We start from the raw sequence: 19653 nt of genomic DNA on the forward strand, positions 1-19653 counted from the left end.
CAAGAGAAAGGCCATGAGGCGTGGGGGTTGGGTGCTCCAGTTTAAAGTAAAAGTAGATACACACTCCACAGACAGAGTGTGGGCTGTCTCCCTCAGCAGAGAGAGCAGCCACGAGTTGTGCGGTTGTTAGTTTTTATGTGCTCAGTATCTTCATATGCTAATAAGTGGGAAGAATATTCCAACCGCTTTGGGGAAGGTGTTGGGATTCCCAGAAATTGGGCCACCACTCACCCTTTGACCTTTTATGGTCAGCCTTGAACCTGTCCTGGCACCTGTGGGAGTGCCATTAAGCATCCTGCTGTATTTCGGTGAGTGTGTATTGAAGCTCAAGATCTACTGGGAGTTGACTTTCCCACCGTCTTGTTGCTAATGGCTGTGCCATTGTTTTAATGGCTGTGCCCGGCCACCTTCCCTCCTGTCTCATGAAGGAGCTCTGGACTGATTGCACAGTTGCAGAGCAGGGGACAGAGTGGAAAGAACTTCATAAGTGGATGGTGGAAGGCAGTGTTGGCAGAAGAATTCTCAAGTCAATTACAAAGTAAGGGTTTTCTGTTTGCCGGGGGTACCTGGTGTCACATTAGGGAACTGTGAGCCTTGGGTACTTCAGTGAGTGGGTGGCTCACTGTGTATACTGTGTTGCTTCTTAGGCGGCCCGAGGACAGTTGGCTTATAGGTGACCCATTCATTCAAGCAGGGGTCTCTTTGGGGATTTTCTGCATGTGAGGCTAACGTGGGTCACATGGGGGGCAGGACCGGCCAGTCAAAGCTTGGTCCACAGTCACCTAGTGCCCTCAAGGCTTTCATCCCATGGATGCGTCACCTCCCCCTGGATGGGGATAAGGGCACAAGTGGTAGGGCAGCTTCTCAGTGGTGGAGGCATTGCTCTCCAGACCCAACACTCAAGAGCATGGACCCCTGGTGTTGGCCACAGTCTTGGCTAGATCAGGCTGTTGGGTAGCTGAGCTCATGAGATGTGGGTGCCATGCTTCCATTCTCACCAAGAGCTCTACTTTTGAAGGTTCTGGTCAGACAGCCACAAATACTCCCTAGCCCATAAACAAAGAACAGTCTCTTTCACTTGGGAAAGGGCACACAGAAGGAGAACGGATCATCCCGAGAGCAGCAGAGGCCAAATCAGTCCTGCCATCAGGGGTCTGATGGACGAGCCAGCTCAGTTCCTCTTACTAGTTGTTTACTTGGAGTATCTGGGGTATTTCGGTGACCTGCAAGTGTCAGGAAATAGTACACGAGGGCTTTGTATATTTTCTGGTCTGGTGTTAACTCACCCCATTGTAGCTGTCATGCAAGGAAACAAAACTTGGTGGACAACAGGCCAGGGCCTCTGCTCTCTGGTGGAGCCAGGAGATTACGGTGTTAAGTATGACTGCGAGGGCATCATATCTATGTTGAGAGGCCAGATGGCCTTACATAACTCTCATGCTGGATGTCTAAGCTGCAGAGGGAAACTGGATTCCATCCAGCTCTCCAGCCAAGGAGGAGATCAGACTTGACCTCCCCCGCCAACTGTGAGCTCTTTGCCTCCATTCACAGCAGCATCTATAGGAAAAAGCTGGGCTGCCACCTGCATTTCCGTGTAAACATCCGAGCAGCCACAGCAATGGCCTCGTGAGGGTTGGTGTGCCCAAGGAAGCGGTGTGTGGGACGGAGGGAGTAGTGCCGGGATCAGACACCGGGCGGGCAGGCAGGTAGTGACGACATCTGTGCAGCACAGGCGCCATGGAACTGAGCCAAAGGGAGGCGGGTTTTTGAGCAGGGAGCCTGGGCAGTGCCGTGTTGTTCGTAAGAAGATCCTGGGCTCTGGATCCACGAAGACGTTGGCTTGATTCCTGACCCCAACCCTCACCTTGGGCAAGTGTTTGAAGCCTTCTGTGCCTCTGTTTCTTGGTGTCCCAATTGGGGACAATGGGAGCAATTACCTCTGAGACTCAGGAGGGACTTTATAGATGTCGTTTCATTACGCTCACAGCAGCCCACGAGCACGGTTCTAGGTCCCCCAGTTTACACGTGGCAGACGGGTAACCTTTTAATCAGTAATCACGCAGCTAAGAATGGTCATAATCAGCATTTGAATTTGATCCCTGTGTCCAGATTGTTTCTATTCTCACCCAGTATTACTGGAAAACAAGTAAACTCAGAACAAACACTGCTGGGAAGTGGGTGCTTGAAACATGTTTGTCATTGGGCAGTGCTGAGTTCACGTTCCTCACAGCCCGTCTGAGGCTCCCTACGTCTCCGACTGCCCCTAGTGGGGTCTGCAGGGCTCTGGGCAGCTTCTCCTTGATCTCTACCCCAAGGCTCTCTGCTCTCTAGAGGTTGATACTCAAACCTGACTGCTCAGTAGAGCTAATGTCTAAAAACAAAAAAAAGGTTGGGAGGGTACGGCTCAGTGGTAGAGCATGTTCTTAGCATGCAAGAGGTCCTGGGTTCAATTCCCAGTATCTCCATTAAAATAAATAAAGCTAACTACCCCCCCAAAAAAGGAAAGAAGTATTTAAAAAACAATAAACAGTACAAAGGCCCCACTCCAGGCTGGGGCGCACTATGTTTTAAAGGCTCCCAGATGCTTCCCATGTGCAGGAGGGTGAAAGCTACCACTCTACACCTCTTCTCGTGAGCTTGTCAACTCACACCCATTAGCCTCTTGAAACAGGAAAAGTACTTGTCTCAGCGTAGAACTTTCTCCTGATTTCTAGACTTTTATTTGCCTACTGGACATCTCTCCTGGAGCCTACAGACACCCAGCCAGAACTGAATCAGTTGTCTCCTCTCACGACTTGCTCCTCTTCCTGCCCTTCTTATTTCAGGGAATGGCACTATAATTTAGGACACTGCCAAAGCCAGAAAGCTGGCCGTCATCTTTGACCTCTTCCTGCCCTTCCATCACACCTGTGGCCAATCCGTCCACCTGCTGAAATGTTTTCTTCTCTCTCCTCCTGGCGGGGCCTCAGCAGGCCTTCACATGAATCTGCCAATAGGTCTCCCTGCCTCTATCTTGTCTCTTTCTAGATCACTTTGCATGTCCCCTCTACCTTGGAGGCACACAGAGTCCTTTGTGATGTGTAGCTGTGATCTCTCCACCTGGTTGCTTCACCTGCCTCCCACACCCTGTACTCACTTCTAGACTATTTGCAGTTCCTGGAAGAGACCTGGCTCTCTTTGGCCTCCCTCCTTTGCATGTGCAGCTCCCCAGGTAGAAATGTCCATAACATTATACCTTCACCTGATCACTTCTAGGGCATCTCAGAACTCACCACAGCGGCTCCCTCCTCTGGGACAGCCCTGACTGCAGTTCTGGCTCTCTGCCCCGAGCACCCTCTGCTGACTGTTATCCAAGCCCCCTTAACACGCCTCCTCAGCCATCATTTCACGATGAGTCCTGTGCACCTAGGAGCTCCCGGAAGCAGGGACTGTGTCTTTTGTCTCTTTATTCTCAGAGCATGGTAGAGACTCAGGTATAACGGTGGAGGGAATAGTGGTTATTCTGGAATTTCTCTAGAGTTGGGGCCTAGGGTTAACAGTCTGGTTGGAAGAAGGGCTTAGGGTATTTACCCTGAAGCCACATTTTCAATTAACATTTCATGTTGTTTTTGTCTACTATTTCAAGTTACAAGTCTTAAAACAGAATGACGATTTCTAAAAATTACTTTACTGAAGATTGAGGAAAATGGCAGTTTTCCATATTTAAGAATATTATCTTAATTTTGTGTGACTGGGGTGGTGGAAAATAGAAATGCAGGGGCTACTAAAGCATTCTCATCCCCTTCCCCACCTTCAGGTCCTTCGGACAGAAGAGACAGAGGGATGTGAGGAGAAGGCTTGGAGGGTGGACCGTGCACTGCTTTTAAATTATGACAGTTACTTCTGCTTTTATTAACTTTCTTTTTTAATGGAGGTACTGGGGCTTGAACCCAGGACCTTGTACATGCTAAGCACGTGCTCTACCACTGAGCTATACCCACTCTTCCCCCTGATATTTGTGTTTTTAGTAGGCATAATATGTTGGTAGCAGGTACTTTAGCATCAGACACAGTAACCTGCCTCTGACCATCACGTTAATACCTTTCCCCTGAGCTAGAGAACTACATAGTCTGTTTTCACAAGTTCAATAAGTTATCTAAATTTTCTTTTTTCTTAAAAAAAGGCATTAACTCATGTTTCTCTTCAGTATCGCCTATAAATAAAATGTGGTTTTGTTAATCATTTACCAAAGTGTTAAGTGTAATAAATATTAAGTACAGATTTCTGAAGCATCAGTTATCACTGGAGATCCACATTCTGCTGTTCTCTCTCTATTCCATCACTGCAAACTCTGATGGCACTTAGTGGCCTGGGGTGCATTCTGGCATAGGGAAGTTTTTAAAGCTCCTCTGGTTATTCTAATGTGCAGCCAAGGTGAAGGAGCACTGCTTGGAATGGTGGACACAGAAGAGAAGTGTGGTCCTTCATTCATAATAACAGTAAAAATGGGGAAATGAAAAAGACTGGTATAAACGTATAAGAAAAGAGGCATTGATTTTTATCCTTTCAAAACACCAATAAAAAAATGCAAAATAAAAATTAGCTGCTATGGCATGAATGTAGAAGGAAAGACACATTGGTTTTTATAGTTGACTCCCATTTTTTCACATGTGCATTCATTATTGCGGCCTCCTTTTCATCATAGACTAGGTGCCCCTTTGCCTTGAACTAAGTCCCAGTCACTGCTCCCCCTCCCGTTTGGGATGTGCACAAAGCAGCGTGGCTCTCATCCTAAAGTCAGAGAAGGGTAGGAGAAGCAGGGAAACCTTTGTTGATGTGCCATCAGTGTTTGAGCAGTGTTTGAGCTAGGCATTTTCTATAATTGGAAATGTAAATTTATTGCTGCCACTCCTGCTGCAAAATTAAAAAAATAAAACTATACATCTTTGTATTAACATTCCAGAGCTATGAAAAGATGGTTTTTTGAGTCATCTGTATTATTGCTTCTTTCCATCAGCTGAGATAATTTAGAGCTGATGGTACTTGCAGTCAGCAGCAGCAGGACAGTAGGTTGTGAGCATGAATAACACTTGGAAAGAAAATGCTTTTACTAGGAGCATCTGAAAATGTCTCCAACTATAGATTTTATAAATTGAATCACAGATCTACAGAATGTTGGCACTGAAAAGGTCTGGAGGGAGCAGGTCAAACTCCTCTGTTTATAAATGGAAAAAAATGAAGTTCAGCTACCAATAGAAAATGACATTTGTCTTTTACAATGTAATAAGCTTCTAATAATCCCCATTATGAATAGTTCTCATTGTTTACAACTGAAGTTGGGTGTAAAAGCATATGTTGGTAAAAGACTGTACATTCAGAAATGAAAGCTGAAACTTAGACAAAATTAGATGTTCATAATGTTTTTGAGTCCTGAAAAACAAAAACTTATATTGGCAGCATACAAAAAATACTGAAGAAAAGTATTTTGGTCATTTAAACTGCCAATTTTAAATTTAAAATTGCCAACTAATAAGTTTAAATTTTCATTGGAACATGCATGTTGAAAAATTGAAGATGAAGACTCATTTCATTTTATCATTCTTCCTTATTTAAAAAATTGTTTAATCTTTTTTTAGTTATTTAATTGAAACATTTTACTTTAATTGCGAATGCATGCTCCATTGTTTAGAGCGGCCAGCGTTGTGGTAGTGAGACCTTGGGAATGAAGTTGCCTAAATACATATTTGAACAGAGTAGCTTGCTTCCTGGTAATCTTGGACAACTTAAATTCTCTGTGCCATAGTTTCCGATAAAATAAAATAAGAGAGTTGCTTCCTCATGACTGTGGTAAGGACAGGTCGAATTAATGTTCAGAATCTACTTGAAAGACTTCCAGGCACAGAGGAAGGGCCATGTACTTAGTTACAGCTATTATTATTCTATATCTGGTTTTATAATCCAGGTAAATCTTGAGTCTTACTGATTTCATCTCTAAAAAAAAATCTAATTATAACCTCTAAAAGGGAAACTCTAAAACTTCATAGTTGAAGCTAATTAACGCATAAAATTCAAACAAGAAACACACAGCGGAGACCAGTTAACTGCAGACACCTGTGAAAGTTCCTGTCCTGCACGGACTCTAAGCTGTCACTACAGTCACTTCTGAAATCAAAGGCAAGCTAAGGAATAGAGCTTTAAAGCTTGGCCTTGTCAGGTATCCAGACGCCTAAGCTCAGACCGTGGCAGGGAAACAGTTTATTGTTCACATGTGCATTTCCAACAAATACTATTAAAATGAACACTGTATGTATTTTGTTGTGTGTTTTACATCGATAACAGAAAAGAAAAGAAAAAAAAAAAGGAAAAAAACCCCATGCAGTTACAAATAAGGAGGCTGTGTCTGAAAATTATTATTTTTTTAAATTATGTTTAGGATTTAGTGACCAGTGAAGAGAAAAATCATTTCATTGGTGTAATCCCTTGATTGACTAAACTTGTTTTTTTAATTAGGAAGAAGAGCGTGTTTCCTTTACCACCTGGGGAAAGTGGGTACCTATAACCCTTTGTGCAAGTGCTCTTTTTCTGGGTAAGAACCTGCCACAGACTTTTTGAAATCTAATGTGAAATGCTGAGAAAACTGAAAATCAAGCTGGGAACTATGTAGTCTCGTAGAGAAAACTTTTACCAGAGAACATCTGAGCCTACACAGGGCGCCACTCTGGAGGTTCCACAGTCTCTTCTGCTCACAGTGCTTCCCCCAATTCTTTTCATCTCATTTGTTAAAATCAGATCAGTGGTTTAGGATTCTCCAGGGTCTGATTAAGAGACCAGATGGAGGTATTAAAAATTCTAAAATTTTCCAATAATAACAACCAAGGTAAAATGTCTAAGAATAGCCTAACAAAAGGATAGTAGGAACTAACAACAAAAATAATAAGAACTACTGAAAGATATAAAAGATGCTTTAATCACATGATTTTAGATTAAAAGATCATATCTCCAAAATATCAGAAGTTATAAAATTGATTTGGGATTTATTGTGAATAAAATCATATTAGTAATATAATAATTAATAAGATAATGAGAGTTTTACTAGTTCAAGAATAGCCAGATTAGAAAATAGGACAGGAAGTCCAGATATGGGCCCTGATATCAATAATAATTTAATATAAGAGATGGAAGGCATGACAAATCAGGGAGATAAATAAAAGATATTCAGTAAATGGAACACTTGTTAGCTACTTGGGGGGAAAAGAAAAGATTGAAATCATACAGTGAACCATATATTGTGATAAAGTCCAGAAACATTTAAAAAAGTTACACAATTAGAAAAAAACTAGAAATAAATATGGATGAATATACAACCTCTAGATGAACAGTAAGTTTCAGAGGAAAATATATAAAGATTTCCATGCATCGGAAGCATCCTAATTTTAAACGAAACACCAGAGGATGTTATTTGTTTCCAAATCTGACAAGGGGCTAATTCCTTCAATACATAGAGAGTTCAGATCACTTCAAAGGTAACATCAAAAAATCTCAGGAGCGTAGAAGGCAGAGAAGATGAACACACATTCACAAAGGAAAAAATAGATGTCACACTCCAATGGTAATTCAGTCAGTGCACATCAAAATGAAGTAGTTTTCCACCTCTTGAGTGACACAGTTCTGTTTATGAGGATGAAGTGCCAGTGATCACCAATCCCATGCCTAGGTTACTGGATATTTTTTGTGAAGTATGGTTGATTTACAATGCTGTGTTAATTTCTGGTGTACTCCTCAAGTCTTCTTAGATAGCAGTCTGGCAGTTCATATCAAGAGTCAAAAATATTCATAGGCTTTAATCCACTCATTCAGCTTTGAAAAACTTTTAATCAGGAAGTATTTCAAAAAGTCAGGGAAATGTCAGTATGGATGCAAGTCACAGACATAGTTTTCTATGTAGATATATATAAAATCTCAGCCAAAATATTCTTCCACCCTTCACATAGTAGAATATTATGCAGCCATGAAAAAGTGTGTCCATGAGAATATTTTATGACATGTCAAAGTGTTGTGCTTATGATAGGCTTGAGAATAAAATTAATATATAAAATGATTTGTAATATACAAACAATGCACAGTTCTGAAGGAATTATGTCTATAGGTAGAAGCATTTTTCTTATTTTATTGTTTATTCATTTTCAGAGTTGGAGTCGTTTGATAGTAGGTGACAAAATCAATCTCCAATGTGTTTAAACAACAACCAAAGAATGGGGATGCATGGGATTTATTGGTTCCTGTAAATGAAAACCTCAGGTCTGAGGTCTGGCTTCAGTCAAGGAGAGATACTGTAGCCCAGATGATGTCAAGGGCTGGTTTTGTCCTGTCTTCATTCTGTGTCCAAAGATATCTCAGCATGCTGCTTCTAGGCACTCAGCATCCCAGATCACACATCCATCCAAACCAAGAGAGGTCTCTTTCGCCAGCTTCCTCTCTTGATAGAGGAAGCTTATCATTCACATGGGCACCAGCACGTATCTCCTCACATAATAGTGGCTCTTCCTGGGTTATTTGCCAATTCACAAATCATGTGCGAGGCCAATAGAATGAGGGGTATTATTTGTCTTAAACCAACTGAGATCTACCTCTGGTGCTTCAGAAAGAGTGGGTCAATCGAGCTTAAATCACAGGACTAAAAACAGAAGGCAGGTTATTTATCCTAAAGCAAATTCTGGGTCCTCTCCTAAGACTGGGGACAGATACAGGACAGCAGTTCTGTCCACTACTGAGTACTTTCAAATTTTCTTTAATGAGCAAATATTAAAGTTATGATCAGAAAAGATGATAAGTAAGAAGAAACTTGAGGAAGGAGAATGGAAAGCTTTCCTGTTTTGTAAGAAATACTGAACCCATTAAGTGCTTGGAAGAAAAATGGAAATGTGTCAAGTTTGTAAAAGTTCTGAAATGAATTAGAATTGATTTCACAGACCATGTAGGAGACAGTGCTATACAGTTAGTGTGTCTTTGGGCTCTTTGAGTATTTCAGTTCTTTCACTTAATAGATGCTTCATTTGGGGCAAATTGCATCATCTCCACATGGCTCTATTTCCTCATTTGTAAAAGAGATATAATATTACATTCCCCACAGAGTGATTGTGAGGATTTAGAAAAATAGATGTGTGCTGAAGCAATAGTAAGCATTTAAGGAATCTTAACTATTATGATTACTTAATACATAATTAAAAAATTATTATGCAGACTTTTTAAAAATGCATACTATTTAAATGGCCTATATGTGCTGTACAAGAGAGGAAGGCTTAATATACCTTCTATAATACATTTTTCTCAGCCTTAACTAATTTTCACATTTAATCACACACACACCAAAAAGTTATTCCTTCCCCAAGCATGAAGCCTTAACTGTGAAGAAAAGGATGATGAAAGAGAGTAGAGGAGGAAATAAAATGCTTTCTCTACAAACTGATGGCTTAAAAACTAAGAAAAACACCTTTTTAAGACTTTGGTCACCATATTCATAGCTAATACTTAGGTAGAGTTTTTCACATGCCTGTGGTTAATGTTCTAATTGTTTTCACAATTAGTAAATCATTGACTCATCACAATAGTCCTATAAATTGCTATTATTATCCCCCCATTATATGGGTGAGGAGATTGAAGCCCCTAGAGGTTAAGAAATTTGCACAAGGCCCCACGGCTAGCATCAGAGCTGGGATCCAGATCAGGAGTTTGGCTCCAGGAGAGGCTTGTAAACACTCCCTCTGCTCTCCCCTGCAGGTGCAAGCCAGCTTCCTGCTATTACTGTAAGTAACATGATGTGGTTCACTTAGTCTTGAAATTCACATTCTTTGTAGCTTTCTCTCTGGGGCAGCCATCAGGAGCAGCCAGGGACACTGAGTACATGCTTCTGGACTATGACCAAGAAGGTAGATGGAAGGAAAACAGTTTAAAAATGGGATCTTTAATGTGCATTCTTCAGTGGCCAGAAAATAACCTGCCTAGTGAGGAACTGAAACCCTATCAGCCACGTGAAAATTATGCTTCCGACACCCCCGTTGCCCTTGGGTCCACACAGTCAGAACTACAACGGATCAGGGACATGAATCTTGTGCAAATGCAGGGAGTAGGAGTACCTGCCATTTTAAGATCTCAAGGAGTATGAGAAGCATGTGAAGCTTTCATCAGCAGAGACCTGCTGTCACTTCCACTATTTCCCTCAGGGCATGTCCGCAGCTTCACTGGTCCTATTCAGAATGAAGACGACAGCTAGCACCTGCTGACCCCTGAATCAGTGATAGGTTCTCCCTTGGAAGGAAGCATATCCCCTTCATTGGTTACAACTAGTTCATAACCTAAGTACTTCTATAGATGTAGAAGGGATACTTTCATTGGTTCTGCTATCACAGACTTGTCTCCAAAAGAACATGCCACCAGTTACTCCATTTTCACCCATTTAAAGATATACTTAACAGGCTTCCTTCGTTAGTGCAGTTTTAGGTTTACAGAAATAGTCACAGAAATTGGAGTTCCCATATATTCCCTATGCCCTGCACACAGCTGCTCCTGCTGTCAGCATGTTACATTAGTGGATGCACTCATTCTTTTTGACATCCTTCATTCCTCCTCCCCTAAAGTTTAACATGCCTGATATTCACGTCTCTTGTGGCATTTACGTGCGATTTACATCACTTCTCACGTTTATGTGAGGTTTACAGCACATGCATGTTGTCTGTTTAAGCGTGGGGTGGGGGCAAGTTTTCTGTGTAAAAATACGATCATTAGTGAGTCTCATGCTGCTGGGTTTTTGGGTTGTCAGGTCCTGTTGACCATTGTTTGAGTTATTGGGATCATTGTCTATGGACTTTCAGTGTTCATTGTATTTTCTGCAAAACTTCCCAAGAACCTGAATGGAAGAGACCCAATCCAGAAGTACCTGACTGTGCAGGTGGGCCACGCCCATCACTGCTTCCCTCATCAGTTTTATCATCATCGTGACCCTGAACGCCATACATGAGAAACCGGCAATCGTGATGACGGACTCTGGTAAGCTCCTCCTGCAGCTGAGGTCATTTCTACACCAGTTTTAGAACCAGGTCAAAACAGAGACTGTGTCTCTTAGGCACTTCAATTCCAGTACATTACAGTCTTTAGAAAACTTCAAGTGTAAACGTATTTTCTCTAGCCTATGTGAGAAGTGAATTAGCTCCAGCTTTGCATTAGTGAAAGGGACAAAGGAAGGATTAGAATGTCCAAGCTCTGTGTAAACAGGTCAGTGCTTAATAATAATTTCAATTACATTAGATCATGTACCCTATTGTTGAAAGTAAATAGTCTCTGTATTGCAAATAAGTGGAAGATGGTCGTGGTTCCAGTGGCACATTTGCTTGTGTGTTACAGAGAGGACAAGTAATCACAGTGTTATATGTCTTCCCCCCATGCTTTTCTTGTTAGTGTAGCTCCATTCTCATCAGCTGTGGCTTCTTTAATAAATGTTTCTTCTCTCTGGCTTGTATCCCAGCCAGCGGCTTAGCGGCCCAAGTTAAGTGCTTCCCACACGCTGCATGTGGCTGGGTGGTTCTCCCAGTGGTCTGCTCAGTGGTCATCTTCTGAAAACACTAAGACCAATTCAAATTCAGAACTAGGAGGATGACCCGTTTTATGTTCCCCAAATGCTTCTAGCAAGTTGCCCCGTGCTTTGTTTGTTTTCTTCAATAGTCCTACCTTACTGCCGTTCAGGGAGACAAGAGAATATCAATTAGCAGGATGTATAGAAGTAGCTTTCTGTCAACTTACACCTGACAGAGGACAGTTCTTGCCCATTGGATACAGTTGTGCTTATAAATTTTAAGGAACGGGTGACTTTTTTTTTTTTTTTTTGCCTTGTGGGATATTACGTTCATAATGGGATAAACTCTTACCACAGTGTGTACACTTGGAATTAGCATAGTAGCTATGTTAAGGAATTCAAAACAGCTTAAATGAAAACACTGTGATTTGTGTGTGTATATATATATACACATATTTGGCATGTTAACTCATGTGTCCGTGGCTTTGATTAGGATCTAAAAGCCATTCACAGTTTTACAGACTATACTTTTCTTTATTCTAACTGCAGAGTTCCCAAGGACCAGACTGACTATGAGAACAACCTAGCCATGAAGGTGTTCTTGTTCCAGTTTGTCAACTACTTCTCCTCGTGTTTCTACATCACATTCTTTAAGGGCAGATTTGTGACTTATCCAGGAGATCTGGTGTATTGGCTGTGAAAATACAGAAATGAAGACATGTGAATACAGCTTTGTGTTCTGACAGTCGAAGCTGTTTCAGATTTTCTCTTAGTTTCCCAATGAAGAGTGTCTTTACTCTCTGTTCCTTAGATTTTTTTAGGCATAAAATAATGACTTTATTTCATGTTAGAGCTATCTAAAATTTAAATGAGATTTTCTTTCTAATATTCCAGTGTCACCCAGGTGGCTGTCTCCTTGAACTGATGACACAGCTGACAATAATCATGGGAGGACAGTCAATCTGGAATAACGTACAAGAGGTGTTACTTCCTTGAGGACTAAGTCATGTGATCTTTGTGTGAGAACAGCCCACCCATCCAAGTCATTTTCCTGCATGCCCATCTCTAGAACAGGGGAGACTCTCTGCTTATTAAAGCTCTCCAGATAAGATGATCCAGCCAAAAGTGTAAACGTACCTTCTGTTTAATAATTATGCTTAAATACCTTCTTTTTTATGTTTAACTTAAATCCTCATGTGCTATAGTTTCTGCTTATTAGCCCATCACTGGGGACTGACTGATCAGAGCCCTTTGAGAGATGGCTCTTCTTGGGACCGTGAACTAAGTTTTCCCACAACTTCCTGCAACTTTCTCCTCCTTTTATACATGCATTTAAAAATCCATAACACGAATTTGTTGAGTGTCTAGTATGTGCTAGTCATTGTATTAAATGTTGTACATATATGTGTGTGTGTGTGTGTGTGTGTGTACAATTTAATCACCCAAACAATCCTTATTCTTGTCTTCCTTTTGCAAATGAAGATCCTGTGGCTTAAAGAGGGTAAATGATTTGCCCAAGCTCTCATTGCCAATAAGAGACAACTGTGGGACTCGGATGTAAGACCCTATCTCACGGAATCCATGTTCTTCTAAGAACAGAGACTCTCTTGTGGTCTTAAGGCACAATGTTACATAATGTTTTAAGAAATACTTGTCTAAAATAATAACTACAGAGGTTTTGACTTACTGTTCTCTTCCTAAAAATGAGAAAAGCAGATGTTAGCAAAGGTCACACTGTCCTTTTGTTGTTCACATAAGCCCAATCCCATATCAAAGTGGACAGTCCAGTGTTATCTGCAATTTCTGAACATTTCAAGGAGCTTACTGTATTCGCTTTCTGTTGATGTTGCAACAAGTATCCCCAAACGTCATGGTAGTAGGAAGAAAAAAGAAAAAGTCCCCACTAAACAACACAAATTTAACCTTGTAGTGTTCTTGAACGCAGAAGCCTGCTGAAGTCAAAGTATTGGCACGGCTGTTTGTGAAGGCCTCAGGGGAACCTGTGTCTTTGACTTTTCTGGCTTCCAGAGGCCACCTGTGTCTCTTGGCCTGTGACCTCTTTTCTCTCTCTCAAGGTCAGCATGGTTGTGTGCCTCTGACTCTGATCCTGTGGTCACATCTCCTCTCCTCTCTCCCCTCTTCTGCCTCCCTCTTCCTCCCATAACGACCCTGGTGATTACACTGGGCTCACCTCTATAATCCAGCTCGTCTATCTTAGAGTCAGCTGGTTAGCAACCTTAAGTGCATCTGCAAACATAGGCCCCCTTTGCCAGGGAATCTGACCTCTTCCTATGTTCTGGGGATAAGGACATTGACATATTGGGGGGGAACGTTTTTCTGCCTACCACACTAATCTTTTTAAGATAATTTCTGGCTTTGAGTTTCTGTTCTCATGAAACTGTTATTCTCTCTTCTGTCTTGCCTTCCACACCAGCATTCTGCTCCTGCCCAACCTAACTGCAGAGCTCACCCCTCTCTGTGGTGTCCCCCAAAACCACTTACACAAGCAGGTCTTACTGTTGTTTGGAGCATGGAGGAGAAACTCAAACAACTTGAATTTTGAAATAAAAAACCTCCATCATTTTAAAGTCTTCCATGTTACTATAAAAAATTTTATTTTTTTAACTTCATTTTTTAATTTTTAAACTATTTTAAACTTTGTAATTTTTTTAAACTTTACTTTTTTTCTTATCATCCTTCATTGTAGGCTCCAGAAACCTGCTCTTCTGCCCACCGCATCCAAGTTCCCTTTCATTGTTTCTCCTCCCTTTCCTAACCTTCCTTCTCTCTCCCTTATTACCAAGTTTCTGTCCATTCTGTTTATAGGGCAGTTAAATTATTTTTTCTTTCTTTCTTTCTTTCTTTCTTTCTTTCTTTCTTTCTTTCTTTCTTTCTTTCTTTCTTTCTTTCTTTCTTTCTTTCTTTCTTTCTTTCTTTCTTTCTTTCTTTCTTTCTGTTTTTGCAGAGTGAACACCTTTGGGTGTCAGTGTGTCCTGCCACATTTCTTCACAAGGGCTTCATCTTTCAGCTTCAGTGTGGATTACTGGGGTCTGTCCCTAAACAAAGGCATTTCCCTTGTCCCCCAGCTCACCACGCCCCTCAAGAAAAAGATTCTGATCTCCGCTGTGAAATGAATCTTTTTTTCCATCCTGTGCAGTAGACAACTCTTACCCTGAGCTCACATTCAGATATTTCCAGAGGAGTAAAAGTAGCTCGTGTGCAAATAATACTACTTTTCTCTGTGAAAAGAAATAGATCAGATAGAGGAAACACTTAACTCAGATTACGCAAAAGCATTTCCTGAAGGAAATAGGTTAAATATTTAACAGTAAATTTTGTTGAATCTGGTTATCAGTGAGCTACTTTTACCAATCAAGAAGGATATATTTCCTAAATTGGTACTGAGAAATTCATGTGGAATGAAACTTGCTCACATGAACTAGTTTAAAGTAAAGGATGCATTATAGTATCTGTGGTCTGTTTATACCTTCGCTTAAGTAAGCACATTGTTGTAGGTTCCAGTGAGCTGAACTTTGCCTCCATGTATTTCTACTATGGGCTAAAATATTTAGGGAATCTATTTTGAATTATGTTCCCCTTGTTTGAAAACCAGGAATGCTGAATGGTAGCCAAGTTCGAGGGTGGCTTGTGTTTTCCTCAGTGCCTCTTCTCTTTGTATAAGGTGCCAGTTTCCTTCTTAATTTTCCATGTAAAATCCTAACATACCAAAGATCTAACAATTACTCGTGCTGCACCAAAACTATACCCATCCTCAAAAATACATAGGAAGGGAAAAGAAAACTTATCAAAGCTAGGGACTATTTTCATGCTATTTAAATATGTCTAAAGGAACATAATGAAATGAATTTCACCATATCTCACCTGCCTCCACCCCCCCAATCCCATGTGGGATTCTTGAGTAGGATTCTTGGAGCAGTGATGCCGTGATCCAGGCTCCCTCTGGGGTCCCCCCAGCACTTGATCGGCACGTGGTATAAAGTAGGTCTCAGTCCGAGCCAGCTGAGTGAGTGAGTGACTCACAGGCATCGAATGCGTAACATCAGTGAATTAACAGCATTCTCTGTAGGACTCAGAGAATAAGCTGAGTGCCCTGTGGCCTTCCCAACCTCACATACTATTTTGATGTTGGGGTCATTTCTGGGAATGTTATTCTGTACTTGACAAAAGGCTAGTAAAATTCCAGGGTTAAGCAACTTGCCCTAGGGAAATTTTATGATAAAATATTAAGAAAAATAGTTAAATGTCCAAAATGACACAGCATTGTCCTTTGGTGTTTAGATAATGTATGGCTGTAATTTTCTTACTTTATATGTTTTCTACATTTTCCACCGTGTGTATGCACTACTATATAATAAGAAAAAGCAAATGTTTAAAAGAGAAAATCTCTCTTCTCCGGATATGATTTGATTAGAGGATGAGTCAGATACATTTAATAAGAGAACCTTAAATACATGTGTCCATAACTCGCTCTTGAAATTCAGGAACAGGAAACTCAGGAATGAAATAGATTAAGAGAATCAAAGATACTTGTATTCAAGATTAGCAAGTAGGAGTGTCCTCAACAGAAATGGTTATAATCTATAATTCAGGGATTATATGTGATACTGAAGGTACAAAGACAACATGAAGTAGAAAATGCCACGTGGCAAGCACTGAGTAAAGGGCAATTTACTATGATTATGCCAATATGTTTGGTCAATTCCCAAGCAAATGATTGTGTAACCCCTGTTAGAGGGAGAAAGCTTCCAGCCTTGGCTGAAGAGGGGGAAGGATTCACTGTCTGTATTTTTCAAAATGTCTACAGGTGCTTCTCCTGTGCAAATTGATATCCCTGCACGAGAACCATAACCCAACAGAAAACCCAAAAGACCGAGGACAATGATGGGTAGACGACAGCCCAAACTTTTCTGCCACAGATGAGTGGTTCCACTGAGGAAGACTGAGCAAGAGGCTCAGATTCTTAGCTAAGGACAAGCATGTCGGGACTTCTAATACGACCTAATGCCATCGATGGGGGAGGGCAGTTCAGCACAAGAAGGGAGCGCCAGGTGAGTTAACATGGAAGTTTCATCCCGAATCCAAACCGTAATGGATTTGGGTCCCGGAGGGTTAAAGCCCTGCTTCCCTGGGGCATGGACCGGATTCCACAAGAGGCTGAGACAGGAAGTATGAGGCAGAGAAAAACTCCCCCAGGAGACTCCCGTGTCTGGGTGCCAGGAAGGGTGATGGACGAGCGTGGTCTCAGCGCCACCCGCACCACAGGGGCCCGAGGGGCTGTGGAGCTGCGCGCTCCCGGCCGAACCTCAGACCTGACTGCAGCGCTCTGGGCTGTGGCCTGGGGAGCGGCTTCAGCAGCAGGCTGTCCCCGTCCTTCTCGTAGGTGCTGCAGTGACCCCCACCCCTGTGGCCACGGTGTTCCCAAGCCAAGGGTCTAAGTGACTTCAACCCTATTTACAGGTGGCCACAGCCGGTTAGCCTGTGCTGCTCAAAAGGAAGATCCCACATGGGGTTTTGATGTGTTAGGGGGGATTGTTAATACCTGGCCTGCTTTGAATCATTTCATCCAGACAGCTGCCTGGGCAGTGGAAGTTTCATCTCCCAATTTTATTTCAACTTATTTGTTGAAAGTATAGTTGGTTTACAATATTGTGTTAATTCTTGGTGTACAGCATAGTGATTCACTTATACATATATATATATATATATTCCTTGTCATATACTTTTCCACTATAGGTTATTAAGTAATTGAATGTAGTTCCCTGTGCTATACAGTAGGATCTTGTTGTTTGAAGCAAAAATTGCTAAACAAAGTAACAAAGTAAGCAGACTAAACCTAGCCATGTGTATGACAGAGTTGAGTTTATCTCAGTATTTAAATGTGGTTTTGATCTCCAGGATCACTTTATCAACTTATCATAAGTAAAGGGCCTGTGGACCACTTCTCAGAAAAATGTTTTAAAATCATGAGATTTAGAGAATAAAGAAGGAAGATAATTATACTGAAAAGCAGATATCAAAATATAGAAATGGGCATTTGTGATACAGTAATATCTGAATTATTGGAAGAACGTGTTGAATAAGAGGATCCAGTGATGGGTCTACTAACCACAACATTCTGCCACAGCAGTGAGTGTCAATCATCTTCTGAGATCTGCAACAATTGCATTTTGAATGTAAATAAAGTAAAATAACAAATAAGTCATGAAGTGTGGATTCAGATTCAGGGGTATCTCGAGTCCATATCCCCACCACTTCCCCGAGCTCCCTGCTCTTCCCCTAATGTCATTGAAAGAAATGGGGAAAGTTTGTGAAGCGAAGGGCATGTTCCATTGCAAAGAAATCTCATAGCAAACCTGGGAGCATGGCCAGTGAAAAGTTAACGCTGAGACTAGAGTCAGTGGGAAACCAAGCAGGGGCAGCTCTTTACAAGTCACATCATATCCTCAGTGTGTGTCCACGTGTGTGCATACAGACGTGTGGGCATGTATGATATATACACCTGCCTTTCGTGTGAAGCCGCCTCACTGTCCAAATTTGAAATCCATCCAGACGTGCAGTGCAGTCAGCCGGAGCTCAACCGGACGCTAAGTTGCCTGTTGTTGCTCTGTCTCTTCTGCTGAACTCCACGAGTACACCACACGCCAGCTGTTGCTTTCAGGGACAACAGCTCTGTAGGCTACAGGTCCATGCCTTGTTTCACTGCCAACTCCAATTTCCTTTCAGGACAAATTGCCATTTGAAAAAGGGGGAAGCATTCAGTTGGCCCACAAGCCTCTGAGTGAGGAAAAAACATAACCTTAGAGACAGCTCTGTGGGACAGCATCCAGGAGGGGCAGAGCACTGGGCTGAGAGTCGAGGCTGTGTTTCTTTCAAGCTCTGCACTGAATTTGAGGTGGCATGTCACTTCTTTGGCCCTTGATTTGTACAGCTTATATTAGGTTCTTGGACCTGTTCGATCCAACGTTAGAGTATCACTTTTCTGCTCGGTGACCCTCCATGGCTCCGCAATTCCTTCAGAGGGAAAAATGCCCACATCCTCACGGCAGCCTCTTAGGCTCCACCCCCAAAATCACCACTTATTTCCTATTCACTCTGGCCCACACCAGTCTCCATGCTGTGTGTCCAGTGTGAGGGACCTCCAGGCCTGTGATCACTGTTCCCTCTGCCCCTCCTCTGCCCACCCCTTTGCCTCCATCTTTGCCTTATTCAAAGGTCACTGCCCCAGCCCCACTTCTCCCTACAGACATTCCTCGCCCTCCTTTATTTTCCTCTGCAGCACTTATCACCAGCTCAAAGACCCTGTATTACTTTCTTTTACTTATTTTCTCTGACGATTTTCAGACTGGAAAGGCCATGGTGGATAATAGCAGAGAAATGGGGGGGAAAAAGACAAATTAGGGAAGGTATCTTCTAAAAGCTAAAATGCCCACCTGAAAAGGAGGTAGGAGATAAAGTAGTAGTCGTTACAATTTTGGTAAACCCAAGGTACGTGGTCAGGACTAGTTTTCACAATATTTCAGGGTACGGAGGCAGCAATAAAAAGAAATTTATCCTGAAAACAAGAAATTAAATTCTTTGGAAGATGATGTCTTCAGCTTGAAATGTCAGTAATACTTTTATGACCTTGGTCTGATAATATCCTGCCTTATAATTTGATCTGTTTGGCAGCTGGGTCATGAATCTAATGGTGCCACAGATTCAGGAGCAGAACAGACCACCCCACAATGGGAACAGGACAGCCATCTGTATCCCATGGGCAAACTGGGGTTATTTTATGAATACCCTGAAATGAGTCAGTCATCAGTGGAGATTTCTGTGCTGTCGGTTATACTAGAATATGCTTTGGGTCACAGAAGCATCGGTTACCGAGCCAAACAATGACCTAGCATACCGAAACGGAGCCCGCTTTTCTCCGTTATATGCATTTATGCAGTCAGGCTTTCAAACAGGGTGCCTGTGTGTATCTTTGTCAATATTTATGTTGCACAAAGCTGAAGATTTACTGCCAAGGAATGAAATGGAATACTCATTCAGGTACGTCTCCACCATTGATTCTCAGATCCTTCTGATCATGTCGTCTAAGGATG

General features: G+C 41.9%; 1 long non-coding RNA gene across 1 annotated transcript in view; it reads left to right on the forward strand.

Moving 5' to 3' along the window:
- Positions 1-16604, forward strand: part of LOC140694619 (uncharacterized) — a 39288-nt gene extending 22684 nt beyond the window's left edge. The window contains exon 3 of the long non-coding RNA XR_012070201.1: positions 16371-16604. This is a non-coding gene — a long non-coding RNA (uncharacterized lncRNA). The remainder of the gene's footprint in view (positions 1-16370) is intronic.
- The last annotated feature ends 3049 nt before the right edge of the window (positions 16605-19653 follow it).

This window comes from Vicugna pacos, unplaced genomic scaffold (assembly GCF_048564905.1).
Source record: "Vicugna pacos unplaced genomic scaffold, VicPac4 scaffold_66, whole genome shotgun sequence".
NCBI classification, from domain to species: Eukaryota; Metazoa; Chordata; class Mammalia; order Artiodactyla; family Camelidae; genus Vicugna; species Vicugna pacos.